This window comes from Camelus dromedarius, chromosome 14 (genome assembly GCF_036321535.1).
Source record: "Camelus dromedarius isolate mCamDro1 chromosome 14, mCamDro1.pat, whole genome shotgun sequence".
NCBI classification, from domain to species: domain Eukaryota; kingdom Metazoa; phylum Chordata; class Mammalia; order Artiodactyla; family Camelidae; genus Camelus; species Camelus dromedarius.
Window position 1 is genome coordinate 30,192,892 of NC_087449.1, and position 16,128 is coordinate 30,209,019.

Genomic DNA, 16,128 nt, shown 5'->3' on the forward strand with positions numbered 1-16,128 from the left:
TCAGATAGTGCCTGGAGAGAATAAACAGCCTCCACCGAGAAACCCTTACTGTGGCCGTCACCCAGTCCACAGCAGGCAAGGCCCTCTGTTTAGGAGGGTGGGAGAGGCACACCATTTTCTGTTGGGACCTCAGGCCTGCGAGGCTCCAGCCATGCACGTGGCTTCCTGTGGCAGTGGGGAAATGACTTTATGCCCAACTCTGTCTGTTGGGGACTCTACAAGGGAGGGTGACTCCCAGGAAGAAAACCCCGGGGTGGTGGACGGACGGCGTCAAAGAGTAAGACTTGGAGGTCTCCTGCCAGAAAGAGGGGAGGGCGGGAGAAAAGAGGGAAAGAGGAGGTGGTCGGGGTGGGGGCAGGCCGATTTGAGTTCAAGTCCTAGCTGTACCTCGTTTTTGCTGCAGGAGCCTTAAACGAGTCTCTGGGTTCATATGAACTTCACATGGCTCTTCTCTACGATGAAAGCAAATCCGGGCAATGTGGGAATGAAACAGCACAGTGAGAACACCTGGCACGGCGGCAGTGCCACCAGGGATGCCCAGCAAGAGGCAGGGAGGGTTCTGCTTGTGATGGCACCAGGGCTGGTGGAGAGGCGGGGTGTGTGAGGGTGCACGTGTCCGTGTGGGTGTCCCACAGTGGAGCTGGGGGAGGAGGGTCAGGAAAGGTCTGCCCCTTCCTGAGGTTTGGGAAGGCCTTACCTAACAACCTGTTGAAATCTCTTTATCCTAAACACCCCTGCTGTGGTTCTGCCCTTACCTCTCCCATCGGACATCAGCCGCAGCCTCTTAACTGGCCTCCCTGCCTCCGGTCTCACACGTGTGCAGCTTGTTTTCCTTCACCTTGTGATCAGAGCCATCCTTCTAAAAGGGAGATCTAGTGTCACTGCCTGGCTCCTCGCAGTGCTCAGCATAAATAACAAAGCCCGGGATGAGGATGTCTTCTGATTGCCCCCTGCAGGGCCCTCATCCTCCCTTGTCTGCCCAGCTCTGGGCCTCAAGACCCTGACCCATGCTGAGAGTGCCGGCCGGCCCCCCACGTTTATGCTTCCAGCTGGGGTCAGCCAGTGAAGCCCCAGGAGTTGGGAGGGGAGGAAGCGTGGCTCAGAGCACTGTCCTCTGTCTTCCTTCTGCTGGCCCCAGGGAGGGTCATGCCCCCTGCCACTGGTCTTCCCTGGACCCCGTCCTCTCTGGCCCCTGTAGACTTCAGGGCGGTTCTGGCTACTAGCCCGGGAGCACTGCAGTGTCCCTTAGCACTTTCCTGCCCCCTGACTGCACTCCGTGTAAAGCTTCTTACACTTTCCTTAAATCACTCAGGTGAGCGTGTCACCTCTTTCCTGCTGGAACCCACACCCTTCAAGGCCTTGTACAATGGGCCCTGGCTGGTCTCGCCCTGTGACCTACATGACCACTTCTCCCCCTTATCCACACCCACCAGCGTCTGTCTCACCCCAGTGTTTTCCCACACCTGGGGCTTCTGCCAGGATCACTTTGTTACTCTGTACCACTTCCTCCAAGAAGCCCTCCTTGATGCCCCCAGGCTCAGTTGGATCCTCTAGTCCCAGAGGTCCCTTTGTACTCCCCCTTCACAGCATGTATCCTGACGGTGCCATTGTCCACTTATTTGTCTTTCTTTCCCACCAGACTGTGAACCCCTGGAAGCCAGGAGCCAGATCTTGCCCGGGGAGAGTGAGATTGTACAGCAGAGCGGTTAAGGGCACAGACTCTGCAGCCGTCCTGCCTGGGTTCATTTCCAGCTCTCCACTTCACAGCTGAGCCTTAAGTACACCCCTTACCCTTGGAACGGTTACCTCCAAGTGGGGATACAGAAATATCTCCCTTTAGAGTTGTTGTGAGGATTACGTCAGTTAATATATGTAAAACTAAGTATTTTTATAATTTTATATATTAACTAAGTATATATAAAACTAAGTGTTAATATTAACTAATATTTGTAATACTTAGTTTTATATTTATTAAGTTGGTTCACATACAGAAATTAATATATGGGATTATTAACTAGTTTGGTTAATAATTGGTACCCAGAAAATGTTAAGTGTTAGGATCACTTGGTGACACAAAGTGCATGCTCCCTAGAGAACGAATGGATTCCGTGGGACAGGTGTATCATTGCACAATTCGGTACTTTCCTGATTAATTTTTACAACAGGCTTGGGAGGAAGAGAGGCTAGAAATTCTATCTCCACTTTACAGATAAGGACACTGAACTCGAAGGGACTTGCCCAGGGATCCTCAACTGACACAGATCTGAGGGGCAGTGCAGCCTGGAAGCTGAGGCCCCCGGCTGGGCTGCTGCAGAGAGCGGGAAGTTCTGTGTGCTTCGCACCATCGGCTCTGCTCTGGGAGAAGGGCAGCTGCCGAGCGGGTAGAATCCAGGGGCTGTAGAGGCCTCAAGTTTGGTCACTTTCCCTGAAAATCTCTGAGTCACCTTTGGGATTTTCCAGGCTATCACCTACCTCCTACCTCCTGGAGGGTTTAAAAAAAAAAAAGCCCAATGTGTCGCAAGTTCTGAAGCCAGCTGCAAGCACAAGTCCTGTTGGCCCAGGCATCCATCCCTCCAGGAATATGGGGTGGAAAAGGAGAAGCCCTGGCAGTGAGACTCACAGGGAAATGGGCCTTCGGTGCTCCAGTGACTAGCGACGATAATTCACCTACGTTTCAGGAGAACCATCCACCCGTTGCATCTGGGAGGCGAACGGCTCTATAACAATGCTCCGCCTGCTGCCTTCGGCTTGGCTGCGCCTGTGTCTTTTGTCCTTGTCAGTGGGTGTTCTCATTCAGCTCCCGAACCCCAGACCCCAGCTCAGGGCCTGGCACACCACAGGAGCCCCAGAAGTGGCTGTGGGTTGACTGACTGAACGAAGGAGTGGATCTGGTCTTCTTGGCCTTCGTGACTCCATTTTATGGATAAGGGAACTGAGGTTCAGAGGCGATAAATGCTTCGACCAAGGTGACACGGTTAATAAAGGAAAAGACTGGCAAGTTGAGGCAGTTCCTCCAGGAGGTGTGATGGACAGCAGCCTAAGCACTCAGGACCAGCGTACCAGGGTTCATGTTCCCAGTCTGCCAGCTACCTGCTGCGTGATTTTGTTTAAGTTAACCAACCTCCTTGAGCCCCAGGGGGCTGTGTTGGTGAAAGGGGCACAGTAACAGTAACTTTTTTATTGAGTTTTGCGGGGATTAACAACGTGTGCAAAGGGACCAGCACGTTGGCGCAGAGAAAGAGCCCTGCAGGTGTCGATCACTGTCATTGTTCTTCTCTCCTTATTCTCCTTTTCATTGCTATTATTTCTTACTATTATGTAAAAAAAATACTACACCATTAGTTACTTTGATCATTGACTATATGCCTGGTATACAGCTGAACTGCCACAAATTCGTTTCTTTCCTTTCTAGGGGTGAGTCTGTGGTAGCCTCTACTATCACTGGCAGCCCCAGGACTGAATGTCTGCACGGGGTTCATGAAGCTGGAGTCTGGCACGTGTCAGGGGCCTGGACGAGGATGAAGAGAGCGGGGGTGATGACCTGGAAGTCCACTTGCTATAGGCAGGTAGGCAGAAAATACCACCCTCCTTCTAAGCAAGTGCAGAATCACTTCGCACCAGCCCCAGCTCCTAGACACTTTTCTGGCTCTGCTTGCATGAGCTCTTGCAGGGGCTTTCCAAGGTTTCTGGAAGCTTCTGGCTTCTCCCAAACACTCCCACACTCCAGCCCCCCTCCCAGCCCCTCCCTAGTGACTGACACAAGCTCTTTCGGTGCCTTCTGAGATATTTTCCCTCTGCCAAGACAGCTCAAGGACCAGCTACTTAAACAATACTTATTTATAATCCAACCAGGAGTCAGGTCATCTCTCCAACACGTTGAGACTGTTCTCAGGGGCCTCTGTTGTCTCATATTTATAAACCTGGGAGGCACTCATGGCGTATCCACAATGCAGAAGGGGAAGCTGAGGTTGAGAGAGGAAAGTGGGTTTGCCCCAAATCACTCGCTGGTTAGTGGCAGGGTTAGGGAGAGACCTGGACTTGGGGGCTCACTGTCGCCGAGGGCAAGAGGGATGGGAAACCAGCCTGGACTATCGCCTGCTACTGCCCTTTATCACCGGTGTCCTTAGCCAACACTCTGATGCCCAGCACCTCTGTTTTCTTACCTGTGAAATGGGCTTTTATTCCCCATTTTTTAATTGAAGTATAGTTGATCTATAATGTTTCAGGTGTACAGCAAAGTGATTCGGTTATATATCTATCTATATCTATCTATCTATATATCTATTATTTATCAGATTCTTTTCCATTTTAGGTTATTACAATATACTGAATATAGTTCCCTGTACTATACAGTAGGACCTTGTTGTTTATCTATTTTATATTCAGTAATGTGCATCTGTTAATCCTAAACCCCTAATTTATCTCTCCCTGCCACCTTTCTCCTTTGGTAACAATAAGTTTATTTTCTATGTCTGTGAGACTATTTCTGTTTTGTAAATAAGTTCATTTGTATCATTTAAAAAAATTTTCATATGTAAGTGATATCATATGATATCTGTCTTCCTCTGTCTGCCTGATAGGCATAATTATACCTTCCTCACAGGACTAGAGAAGATTCTGAAGGGGAAGGCCCCTAGCACAGCGCTTGAAGTACCCTGTCCCTCCAGCCCCCTCTTCCTTCCTGACATGAACAGGTGCTTTGGAATCAGACCATCTTGGGTTCAAATCCTGTGTGGACTTAGGGAAAGTATTAACTTTGGGGGTCTTGGGTTTGCTTATTTATAAAGTGGCAGCAAGGATGACCACATGGCGGGGTCTTTGAGGAATTCAAAGAGATGTTTGATGTAACATAGGAGGCCCTTCTAGACAACGCTTCTCTTTTTCCTTCCACTTTCCTCCTGGACTCCCTCCACAACCCCACGGGTTAGGGTCCCCGGCCCCAGGCTGCAGTGGCAGGAGGGTGTGTGTGGATTTCTGCATCCTCCTCCTCGGGGCGCGGGATTCTGGGGACAGCAGTGCTCACGCCCTACCAGCCCTCAGGCCACTTCAGGACAAGGGCCCCTTGGGTGGGAAGCGTCAAACCCAAAGAAGGTCACTGCAGCAGCAGCTTCCAAACGGGATATCAGAGCCCAGGACGTGTAAATAACCCTGAGGGGACAGCCCTTTGGCACCTCTTCCTGGTCAGGAGTAAACATGACGTTACTCAGGGAGACACTTAGGTTTCAAACCACTTCATATTTAATCAGCAATCATGTTCCCTTCCAAAAGCCATTCCAGGAAAAACATCAGTTGAATTCTTGACATGAAACAAAGCCTTCTGAAAACTTGCACACACAGCCCAGGCCTCCAGGGACCAACCCACGGCCCCATTTTGGGCCAGAGGTGGCGCTGGCCTAGGACACGGCGGCCCAAGCAGTGCGCATCTGTCTAGGAAATCCGTCCTGAGCAGCGGAGGTGGAAAGTTCAGGAACACAGAGGCGTATGTGGGCTGTGGGGACCCACACACCTGCGTTCAAATCCCCCGCCTCCCTTCCACTGCCTGTGTGAGCTTCACCCAGACACATAACCCCGGGAGCCTTGTGTTCTTAAATGTAAACCAGGAGGAGTTATGCCGACCTGAGAGGTTGTGTGGTGAGGTTTAAATCAAATACACCAATGGTTGCACCATATGAAACCGCCACCTTTGAAGGCCAAAAATGGTTGAATATTGGCAATTTCCTATGCTTCAAGCTACCATATAAAGTGCCTGGCCCATGTGAACGGCCCCTGAATTGGGTTAAACATTTGCACAGCGAGTCTTAAAATTTAGAAAGCATAAGAAGGGGGGCAGGAGCATAAGGAGTGCAGAAGATCGTGTGGAGCCCAGGAATCTGCATTCAGCAGGCTGGCCATCCTCACTCCGGGTGATGTGGACAAGTGCTTAGTGCTCAGCTGAACTAAGCTTCGAACAAAGAACCTGGAGAGAAGAGAGAGGATAGGATAGAAAAAAATGGCAATTTCTTCTCTCAACCTCTTGTCTTCTTCATTTTTTTTTTTTCTGGGTAGGTAGCAGGATTATCTTGGGTGTGTGTGTATGTGTGTGAAAGAGAGTGGGAGAGAGAGAGAGCTTGAGAATCCCTTCTTTTTTAATTTTTTTTAGTATTTAAAAAGTTTTTATTGAAGTGTAGTTGGTTTATAATTTTCTGTTTCAGGTGTCGGCAAAGTGATTCAGTTATACATATACATATGTGTAGATTCTTTTCCATAACAGGTTATTACAAGATATTGAATATGGTTCCCAGTGCTAAACAGTAGGTCCTTTTTAAAAAATTCATTTTATATGTAGTAGTTTGTACCTGCTAATCCCAAATTCCTAATTTATCCCTTACCCCCTTTCCCCTGTGGAAATCATACCTTTTTTTTTTCCCCCTATGTCTGAGTCCATTTCTGTTTTGTAAATAAGATCATTTGTATCATTTTCTTAGATTCCACAAATTAGTGGTATCATATGATATTTGTCTTTCTCTGTCTGACTTATTCACTTAGTATGATAATCTTTAGGTTCATCCATGTGGCTGCAAATGGCATTATTTCATTCTTTTTTTATGGCTGAGAATATCCCATTGTATATATGTATCACATCTTCTTTATCCAATCATCTGTTGATGGTTGCTTCCATGTCTCAGCTGTTGTAAGTAGTGCTGCTATGAACACTGTATTGCATGTATTTTTTCAAATTAGAGTTTTCTCCAGGAGTGAGTGTTGCAGAAAAAATGTTTTACAGCTCAGTGTTAAAGCTCAGTGTTACAGCTCAGTTGTGACAGCAACCTGGATCCAGGCGAGAGACCAAGCAACACTAGGAGAGCTGGAGAACTCAGGTTTATTACGCCAGCGGGCCCAGAGGAGTTAACACTCCAAGCTCTGGACCCCCATCTATAGGTTTACACAGGCTTTTATAGGCTGCCAGTTTTATACTTTGTGACATCATATGCAAATAAGGTATAACAAAAGTTGACTAATTAGGAACAAACTTTGTAGAAATGGACCAATCAGGAGTGAGAGAAATAACCAATCAGGAGTGAGCTCAGGGAACCAATAGAATTTTAGGAGTAAGTTCCACTTTACTAGGAGTAAGCTGTTTCAGAGGCGAAAAGTGAGGTAGAGCCTCTGGGAATGGGATGGTGCTGGCAGGAGAGTCGTGGCCCTGCCTGGGGGTCCTGCAGGTCTTTTTTCTGGGGCTTCCCACCTCATGGGATTACTGGATCATATGGTAAGTCTATTTTAGTGTTTAAAGGAAACTTCATACTGCTCTCCTTAGTGGCTGCATCAATTTACATTCCTGCCAACAATGTAGGAGAGTTCTCTTGAGAATCCCTTCTGATTACATTAAAACCCTAACTCTAATATTTGGGGCCTGTGTCCCCTTTTGAGTTAATCACTTATATCCTAAATCTTTGCACTATTTTGAGGTGAGTGGTTGGTCAACATGAGTTGTACCCTCAGTAACGACTTCTAATGTTCTAAAATTTTGGACACCGTTTCAGCTATTTTCAAAATGTCCCTAAAAGTTGGAGCAAGAGGAGTTAGCCACTTGAGAAATGCTAGCATCTGACTTGGAAGCCTGTTGTGAGTTCTGATCTCACCTCCTCCCATGCGGGTGAGGAAGACGGCACCTTCCAAGGCCGTGCGTTGTGAGTCGGGGGCAGAGGTGGGACTTGAGCTCAAGTCCTGGGGGGTTAAACGTTTGCTCTCCTGCGAATTCGTAACTGACTGTACCTTAGTCTCCTTATTGCTGTTGTGATTTCACAAACCCAGGCCAGCAGATTCTGGGTTGCATCGGTATGAACCTATGTGACTTGTCCTAAATGTTCCTTCCTGGTTCACTTGACACCACACACACCACGCTGCCAGGGAAAGCTGTCCTATTCATCCATCTGTTCATTCAGAACACATAAATCAGCCACACCGAGGATGCAGTGATGAGCACATTAGACACACGCCTTGTCCTCATAAATGCCTCAGCCTCGGTGTCCCCACTGTGCATGTTTGTAATAGCCGTTGGGCACATGCAGTGCAACTTTGAGGATGTGTAACAGAGAGGCCAGCTCCAGGTGAGGCTGGTAGGAGTTGCCTGCTCCTTGCTCTCTGATGGGAACCTGGTGGAGTCCAGGCTCTAAAAAAATCTATGCAGATTTTTATGAATTCCATACTGGTTCCAGACTGCATGCTGGTCTCTATGGCTTTAGCTACAGATCTGGAAGGAAGGATGGGGAGGGCAGGAAGAGTACCAATGCTCGAGGTGAAGTGACATTGGCAAGAGCCAGTGCCTCACAGTGTTTGGGAGAGTCCTCCTACTTCCCGTGGGGAGGCATTCCTTGGGTCCCCGTTTTCCTCACATGGAGGGGAGCTCAGAGACCCTCCCTGTGTTGCCTGGTCTTGAGCTGTGTCCACCCGACCTCTGCAAGACGGAGACAGCAGTCTCTGCCTCACAGGGGTCCCGAGAATTAACCAAAATGACATGAGCGGATGCCCAGCACCAGGTCTCATCTTGAAATGTGCAAGGAATGTTTCTTCCAGGAAATTTTCTCCACACAACTCAGGCGCTGCGAGGCACGGGCTGAGCTTCAGCTGGGGGTGTGGGACTCCTAGCTTGGAGCCCCCACCCCCACTACGCCCTGAGCGCTCCTCAGGGTCAGTGGTGGAAGATTCTGGAAGACCTCCATTTTATCAACTGCCCTCAAGACCTTGAATTTGAACTTCATTTGGGAGCTATTAGGGATGCACTCAAGCTCTTTGAGCTGGGAGTCACGTGACAAGGTTGCTCCGGGGTGATGAATGACCAGGGTAAACGTGGTGCTTGAGGATGTGATGAGAGCTGGAGGGCAAGAGTCTATTTTATTATGGTTACTCCGCAAATTCAGTTGCAGAGGGATGCTCCACTCCTGACCGGGGCAGGGAGAAGCGGGGAAGGACAGAGGGAGAGCGGTCATCTCCCCAACCAGAGCACGTGGTGCCTGCCTGTGTACTTTGAGCCTGGCTCTGATTTGGCCTCCGTGGCCCGTCTGCTGCCCCCACAGCATCTACCTCAGGATCTGCTTGCTGCAGGGCTGGCTGGTGATTACACCGCTCCACCCTTTGAAGAAGGCAAGGGCTTCAGCCGCCAAAGTTAAATTCAAAACCAAAGTGGCCGTCAAGCTGCCAGTCGTCCAGCAGGAATAAGGTCACAGTTGCTCTTCAGGCTAGAGACTCTCTGGCTATTAGCTCTAATTCTCCCAGCAACCTTGAAAAATAGGGACTATTATTCGTACTTTATAGAAAAGGAAGTTGCAGCTCTTAGGTTCCTTTAGACAACATACCAAGGAAACGCAGTTTACTAAGTGGAAGAAGCAGACTGAGCATGAAACCTAGTGCTTTCTTCCCAGCCACTTTTTACAGGTGATCCATTTTCCCAGATAGGGAAACTGAGGCTCAAAAGAGCTAGGTGAACTGACCAAGACTGTACAGCTAAGGAACAGCTAATTACAGAACGTTCACTGTGGCCCAGGCAGTGGACTGAGGGTCTAATATACACCATCTCATTTAATCTGTCTAACAGCTTGCCTTAGGTTGCAAACAAATGCCAGAACAGGTATTTATGATCAGGTCTACCTGCCGTCAGAGCTTTCAATTGCGCTTTAAGGAGACTGAAGGGGTGGAAAGAAATTCCAAGACTTCAGTGGAGGAAAGATAATGTTGGTTAAGAAGATACCTAATTAGAATTTATGGAATTGTACCAGGGAAGAACAAATCTGACTCCATATTAGATCTGTTCTTTTAGCTCTGACCCTGTGCTGTGTTTCCCGGGCTTAGTCACGCTGGTTCTGCACCTTTTGTAAAAGAATGTTGCCTAGAGCCTGAAACATACAAGACAGCCCATTCTCAAGGCTCTGATTTTTAAGAGTTTAACATTTTGCCATTCATATAGAGATAAAAAGTTGCAGAACAGAGAAGAACATTTGTCTTGTTGGAGGTTTACAGGAACATCATGACCTGACCTACATGGACAGCTGCTAGAACAAAGGATTCAGACACCAAGAAGTTTGCAATACCAACCACTCCCCCTCCCCTTTTTAGTATAAATGGAGCCTGAATGCTGATTTGGGGAAAATGGGTCTCCAGGACATCAGTCTGCCATCTTCTCGGTCTGCTGGCTTTCCGAGTACAGTCGTCATGCCTTGCCCCAACACCTTGTCTCCTGATTTATTGGCCTTTCGTGTGGCAAGCAGAACGAGTTTGGTCTCGGTAACAGGGTGAAGCTGCGATAAGCCACATCTTCCTCTGAATGCGATTCCTGGCTGTTCCTAAGCGATGGTTGCAAGCCTGGGCAAGGGGATCAGGAATGTTTGGCTTCACGTAATGGGCATTTGAGTGAAGGGCGCCAGTCACTCGCTGTGATCAATGAACATATGAAACCCCAAAGATACCCGGGATGGCTGAGATCAGATATATGAGTGCAGGCTGCCTCTCTGGGATCTTTCTTTACCAAGGAAATTGATGGAAGCTGTGCCAGGCCTAGCTCACAGCATTCCAGCCCAAAGGGTCAGCTGTCCAAACCCTGTAAGCGTCCCACATCCAGAGGTCAGGGGGCTGGGGAAGGGTTCTTATGACCTCTGACCTAGTCCTGGAGATGAGGTGCTATCTGCTCTGTAAATACCACAGACATTCCTGGGAGATGAAAGACAGTTCCACAGACAGCATCGTAAACCCCTCCAAGCTCCAGATATACACTGGTCATCCTCGCTAGCTCCCTCTTTAAACAACGTTGGAAAATACAGGTACTGCTGTGAAGAGTGGCGGGTGCTGGAAGGCAGCAGTTTTCTCAGAAGCACAGTTTATTTTCTCCATGGAACCCCGGGAGTGTCATTGCATTGTTGAGTTGGAATGATAATCATACAATTAATGAATTTTGGTGGAAATTTTTGGAGTTATATCGACTGCTTGCATGTCGACAGTCTCTTTTCTTTCTCCCAACAGCTCTGTGAGGAGTGCATTGTTCTTATCTCTGTTTTTACAAATGGGGTGACTGAGGCCCAGAGAAGGTAAGTTGTTTGTCCTCAGGCCTCAGCTGCTAAGTAATGGAGCAAAAAGTCTTGTGTCCAGGGCCCCTATCTCCAGCTCACATTTTTCTTACAATGTGACTTAGAGATCGCCTGGTTTAACCTCTGGCTGCCTCCACCACCCATGGGACAGGTGGATATCCCAACTTGGCTTGAACATCCAATGTGGCCCATTCCAGGATCGGACAGACATAATCTAGTGTTAAAAATAATAGTGGCCATTTATTGAGCCCCTACCATGCACCCAACTGTATACTAAATGCACATTACCTCTAATCCTCAGATCGACCTTACATGGTTTAAATCTGCGGGATCTGAATGTCACAGAACACAAGCAACTTGCCCAAGGTCACACAACCAGTAAATCGTGGAGCAAGGATTCAAACCGAAGTCCACCTTAGGTCAAACTCATGGCTCCACACTTTCTTCTTATACTGAATGGTGATCATCTCTAACGCCCATATAGATGTCTTAATTCTACCTTCTGTGGTTGCACAGGACAAGCTTGCTTGCTTTTTCACCCATTAGCCATCCTGACTGATGCTGGATGACATCTTTACTTTCTAAGTCTTGGCTCTTCCAGGTGTAGAATTCCCAGTTTCTCCAACTCTTCTTGATGGGATGTGGCTGTCAGGTGGTCCATGGCCCTGTCATCCACCTTGTCACATGAATCACAGGGTGACGGATCATCAGGCTAGAGGTGTACAGAAGTGGGCTCTGTTTCAGTTCCGAATTTGCTAGCTGTGTTTCATCACTTACCTCGTCTCTTCTTCACAAATACGACGTAATTCTCAGGATTGTTTTAAGAATACAGAATACGTAACTTGGGATGTGTGCTATTTCCTTAGAAAAAGGTAGATAAAGTTCTTGGATGTCCGAGGTAGTGTTATTTCTAACAGCCCAACAGCTAAAAGAAAACCCGTTCATAATAAAACAGAAACTAGTACTAACCTAGAGTCACAGCAAGGGAATGGGTAAGTAATAGTGGTACATTAGTTTCATGGAATGTCAGGCAGACGTTTAAATTTCTCTTGAAAAAAATGCCTATGATAAAATGCTAACTAAAACAAGCAAGATATGCCAATTACACATCAATAAAGCTGGAAAAAAAACCCAAACAAGATATAAAACCTTATCTCTAGTAAGATCCCAAGTCCGCAGGAAGACTGGAGTAAAATACATCCCAACACTAAGAATAATTGCGTCAACAATTGTCTTAAGACGATGGGCTTGTGGATTGCACGCGTGTGCGTGTGCGCATGCACTTCTTGATGTTTTTCTGTTTTCCATGTTTTCTGCAATGAGCATGGGTCACTTTGTAAATCAGCACAAAATACGGGGCTCAGAATGCAGCACGAAAACAACCCCTAACTAGGGCCTCACTGGACCTAAGACCAGTTAGTGCCTTTTCAAAACCCATTTGTTTTGTTTTGTTCTTTTTTTCCTGCTGTGCCAAAGTGCCATTTCAGCGTCTCTCCTCTGCTCACTCATCTCTTTTGGCGTCACTATCTTGATACGACTGACTCAAAGAGGAAGCCAATACAATAGACTAAAGCCAGCCTGTAGGAACCGCCCGGGCTCATGTTGCAAATAGGATGTGCTGAGATAGTCTTTCCAAAAAAAAAAAACAACAAAAAAACAAACCCAAACTAACACCCTCTTTAGCATCTCATGGAACAAATAGCATAGTGGGAAGGCTACTTCCAAGGTGGTCTTCTGGACTTGGCACCTGCTCCTGGAGGGTCAGCTGTCCTGGGCATGCTGGGCCAGACTGGGCAGGGCGAGTTGGCACATGAATGAGCCTGGTCTAAGATACCATCGGGTGACCTGGGCACAACTGAGTCTTATCGGGACAGCTCCGTAAGTTATGTCTTCTGGGCCTGATAATGTTATAACTGATGGCCTCTAAGAAAAGTGCTGCCTCCCACTTGCTGGGGAGGGCAGCAGGGGAAGGGTAAGGAAGAGGATGTTTTCTGGAGAGGCTTCAGTTGCCTGTTCAGAGTAGCAGCAGGATGCTGAGTCCTCTGTGAGCATTGGTGTGGCTGGTTCTGAAAATGGCAGAAGCGTCTCCTCTTTCCTCTCCTGCTGTTGGAGCAGCCAGCACTGGGGACTTCACTTTTCTCTGTTTATACAACGAAACTGCATGAGAAGGAATGGACGCAGACATTAGAGGGTGCATCCTCTTTGTTATTACCGCAGGGAAAGAGCCAAGGTCTTGCCAAGGTCGTCCAGGCAACAAGGCAGGATTAGAACCTCACAGTTCACTTTTGTCCATTAGAGCATATGAGGGAGAACTGGGAATTTACCCCACAATTCCTCCTCATGATACCCATGCTAATGATTTCTGCCATCTGGTCAGTGTCTGCTGTGTGCTGGGCATCAGGCAGTCATTTAGAAACATTCTATCTGTTATGGGCCGAATCGGGTTCTCCCCCATATTTATATTTTGATGTTCTGTACCCCAGTACCTCAGAAATGTGGCTGTATTTAGACATAGGGCCTTTCAAGAGATCATTCAATTAAATGGAGATCATGAGGGTGAACGTTAATCTCCCATGCCTGATGTCCTTATAAGAAGAGGAAATTAGCACACAGGGAAGACCATGTGAAGATGCAGGGAACAGGCCATCATCTGTAAATCAGGAGGAGAGGCCTCAGAGGAGACCAACTCTACTGGCACCTTAATCTTAAGCATCCAGCTTCCAGAACTGTGGGAAAATGAGTTTCTGTTGCTGAAGCCAGCCAGCCTGTGGCACTTTGTCATGGCAGCCCAAGATGACTAAAACTACACCATCCTAACCATGGCCCTGCCAGTAGGGAGCCTCAGTCCCAAGTGCCAGATGAGGACATTCAACCTCAGAGTAGAAAAAAAAATTGTCCAAGGCCACAGTTAATAAGAAAACTCGATTAGAACCCAGTCTCATTGAAACCTAGAGCTTGAGCATCTCTCTTAGAAGAAATGGGACCATTTCTGAGACAGTGTATTGCTAACTGTGCATGGTTGTTTAATGAACACAGCATCACGAGGCCTCATGATTACTTTGGCTGTGGTAAGTGGCAGTCCCTTATAGGAAATTCCAGGTGGAGTCTGGTCCTCCAGAAGGCCACTTCCTGGGGATGCTTTGCTCTTCAGTCCCAGGGGCCCACCTTTGGGCTGGAGCAGGGTCTCCCCGATCTGTCTCCCCATTGCAGGGCCTTGTGAGACAGCAGACTTGGAGCCAGGGCCCTGGGACTCCATTTCTCTCCATCTGCCAGTCTGGCGGGTGACCTTGGGCAAAGGACACCGTCTCTCTGGGCATTTGAGTCTGACCTTCACCCATTCTGATTGCTTTGACAAATTCTGCTACCAGCTTCTTGGTGGCATTTTAGGGTGTAAGCACTGATATTTTCCTATAGGCAACCTAATCCCATGGCCAATCACAGCCAGCTTTTATTAGACTTTCCACCTCCTGCTTTTTGCCTCCTGCTGCTGGCTCATACCTTAGATCTTGGCTCAGCTGTCACTTCCTCAGGGAAGCCTTCTCAGCCTGGACCAGCTTCCCTTGTTAGTAGCTAGGTTATCTCCGTAGTGGACACACAGTTTCCGGACGCATCCCTCCCAGAGCCAAAACCTCTGCCGGGCGTGTAGTGGACTCTTAACAGACACTGATGCACAAGTCCATATGCTCTTTTATTGCCCTGCCCTGGGCTTTCCCTTCATAGTATTGATCATAACTTTAAATGATATAGTTGATTGATGTCTGTCTCCCTGTCCCTGGCTCTAGGCTGAAACTCCATGAGGGCAAGATCTTTGCTTTGCTGGCCATTCCGTTCTCAGCCCCCAGCCATGCCTCAAATGGAGGAGGCACTGTAAGAATATTAGTCGCATAAAATTCAATGAAGGAGATTGAGAGGTCAGAGGGGTTTTGATTCATTCAAAAGACATGGTCCCCAAGTGACTTTTCAGGCTGTAGGAGAGCTCCCTCTACGCCATTCACTGCTTTAGTCCATTCAACAAACCTTTACCCATCCATCTCCTCTTGTGCTAGGCAATGCATTTACCAAAGCATTAAGAATTTTTCTCTTCTAGGGATTGCAATGAATCTGTAGATTGCCTTGAGTAGTATGGCCATTTTAACAATATTGACTCTTCCAATCCAAGAACACGGTATTTCTTTCCATCTGTTTGTGTTGTCTTCAGTTTCTTTCATCAGTGTCTTATAGTTTTCAGAGTAGAGGCTACTGGGTAGCACAGGAAACTGTAGTCAATTTCTTGTAATACCATATAATGGAAAAAATCTGAAAAGAAAATATTTGTGTATGTACACGTATAACTGAATTGCTTTGCTGTATGACTGAAACTAACATTGTAAATCAACTACACTTCCATAGAAAATAAAATTAACAACAACAGCAAAAGAGTGTCAGCCTCTGTGTGGTCCAGTCTGTTGGGGGGCAGGTGTTGACACTGGTCATAACCATTCAGTGTGACCAGTGCTGTCACTGGAGGCAGGAGCCAGGCTGGGGCAGGCACTCGGCCGGAGGTGACTGATCCAAGCCTCCAAGGGTCAAGGAGGGCAGAGAGGGGGCCGCTTAGGAGCCGAGGCCCTGAAGTCCGACTAAGCACACTTAAGGGGGGAGGAGAGGAAGGGCAAGTGAGGCAGAGGGAAAACTTGAGCGAAGACCTAGGGTGGAAAAGAAGGTGGCTGGCTGGGGGGAGAGCCAGCAGCGTGCATTCCTGGGGCTGTGCGGGGACGGGACGGGGAGGGGGGGGGCTGGGAGGGGAGGCAGGGCCGGGGCACGGGCCTCCACGGACCTGCTCGCATGCTCTCCCCAGACCTTTGCAAAAGGAGGAGGAGAGCAGGTTGTCATTCTTACCAAGCGAGGGCTCAGCTTTTGTCCCCAGTCCGGGGCCCAGCGCTCTTTGATCCCAGCCAGGCCATTGTTTCCCCAGCACTGGCCCCTCTGCTTCACAGGGGGAAAATGTGGTCTTTGTTCTCCTGAGACTTTTTCTCCAAGTCCTGGCCTGGTGGGGACAAGCCGGGAGGGGCTCCGGGTGAGGACACAGTCCCCA

General features: G+C 48.2%; 1 long non-coding RNA gene across 1 annotated transcript; it reads left to right on the forward strand.

The window, feature by feature from the left end:
• Positions 1–3,408: 3,408 nt before the first annotated feature.
• On the forward strand, positions 3,409–15,407 carry LOC135322873 (uncharacterized). The gene is made up of 3 exons (XR_010383819.1): positions 3,409–3,566; positions 10,993–11,057; positions 11,359–15,407. It is a non-coding gene; the product is annotated as an uncharacterized LOC135322873 (long non-coding RNA).
• Positions 15,408–16,128: the final 721 nt, after the last annotated feature.